We start from the raw sequence: 550 nt of genomic DNA, 5'->3' as shown, positions 1-550 counted from the left end.
ACAACGGTGGGGGGCGGGTCCCCAAGCCCCAACCAAAGAAGGACCCTGTGGTAGGACATCACCACCCTTGTTCAGCTTTCACCCCGGGAGGGGGATTAACCCACATGCCTAAAACCCATCTAAAGCCCATCGCCAGCAGGAAATGTGTCACCCTCCAGCTTCCAGTCCTGACACCCGGGGAGTTAATTAACACCAATTAATGAGGGCACACAGGGCCCTTGCAGGAGCTCAGGTGAGCGCAGGGCTGAGTCAGTGGCGACGAGAGGATGCTCAGCCAAGAACGAGACAGCCCCCAGGTGTCCAGCTGGGGATCCCCAAATCCTCTCAAGGTGGCAGACCCCTCACTCGTGCTGGGACAGAGATGGGGATACAGCCATGTCGCTCCAGGGCTTTCTCCACTGATTTATTAGGAGAGGTCCAGGAAAATACATCTTTTCATAACCAAATGCTCGAAGAAGGCGGCACCAGAGTTCAAGTGGGAGTCCGGGTGAGGAGTGCATGGAGATAAGGCACTGGCACTCCCACAGGGACAGGCACAATGGCATCCTTC

The sequence above is a fragment of the Egretta garzetta genome, unplaced genomic scaffold, assembly GCF_000687185.1.
Source record: "Egretta garzetta isolate BGI_Z169 unplaced genomic scaffold, ASM68718v1 scaffold203, whole genome shotgun sequence".
Classification (NCBI taxonomy): Eukaryota; Metazoa; Chordata; class Aves; order Pelecaniformes; family Ardeidae; genus Egretta; species Egretta garzetta.
The sequence above is the reverse complement of the archived record's forward strand: the minus strand, read 5'-3'. Positions refer to the sequence as shown.